This window comes from Limulus polyphemus, unplaced genomic scaffold (genome assembly GCF_000517525.1).
Source record: "Limulus polyphemus unplaced genomic scaffold, Limulus_polyphemus-2.1.2 Scaffold406, whole genome shotgun sequence".
In the NCBI taxonomy this organism is placed as follows: domain Eukaryota; kingdom Metazoa; phylum Arthropoda; class Merostomata; order Xiphosura; family Limulidae; genus Limulus; species Limulus polyphemus.
In genome coordinates, this window is record NW_013666016.1 from 588,153 (window position 1) to 589,333 (window position 1,181).

The following is a 1,181-nucleotide window of genomic DNA, read 5'->3' on the forward strand; positions in this document are numbered from 1 at the left end:
TGAACAATAGCCACTTCTTACTTCACACCTTAGTGTACTGTTTAATTTAATTTCAAAATCGGGATATTACCCAACAACATGGAAAACTGCCTTTATTAGCATTATCTCAAAGAAAAGTAATGAACTATGTAATCCAGGCAATTACTGGTCATTTAGTCTCCTTAACTGTATAAGCAAATTACTAGAACAACTATCTATCAGCAAGACAACTATCCCATCTTATAACTAAACACCTATTAATAAAAATTCAGAATACATCATGGAAACATCACCAGACAGCCAACCAATCAATCTACTTGGTTTAACTGCAACCATGTGTCTGTCATAGTCTTTTGAAACGTTAGAAAAGCATTTGATTTGGTTGACACAAGCTATCAAACATAACATTTCAATTCTGTTAATTCATTGGATTTGCCTCTTATTTCTTAACAGGACTGCTAAATCTAGCCTCCACAGTTTTCTCACTACAAGCAGGTCTCAACAGTAAGTCAATTGTTATACACAATCTCTATTAAGGAAAACATCACTTGATCCCCGTCTGTCAGCACCAAAAGTCCAAAAATCCCTAGACCATGTTACAGCATGGTGTAATTTGTTTGTTAGTTTGTAAATAAGCACAAAAATACACAGTGGGTTATCTGTGCTGTGCCAACTACTGGTATTGAAACCCGGTTTTTAGTGTTATAAGCCTTCAATATTACTGTTGTGCCAGTGGAGAACATGGTGTAATACGTGACAAGTAATTTTAAATCTCATAAAGGTGCAGCAATAATATTCCATAATTTTTAAAAGAGAAACATTAATAAGGTAAATTAAGTTAACTCAAACTGTACCACACGCAAATCCAGTTGTCAAAATCCATAAATTCCTAGGTATACATTTCAACACAAAAATAAAAATAACATAGAACACTCATTTTTTGAAACGCTTAAGAAAGTGCATCAAAACACAAATTATCTACACAAGATCTGAAGCTGTGCCAAAGAGTGCATTGTCCAATGTATAAAGTCTTTATCAGACCCATGATCAAATATAACAGTATGATAACATCCAACATCACAATACAACCACAACAACGTAAAGCCGACTCCCGACCCCACCTCCTCCACCCAGGCATTTATCACCACAAAGTCAGTAAGATACAGCCAATCAGAGAAAAACTTATTGATCTTGTAGCGACA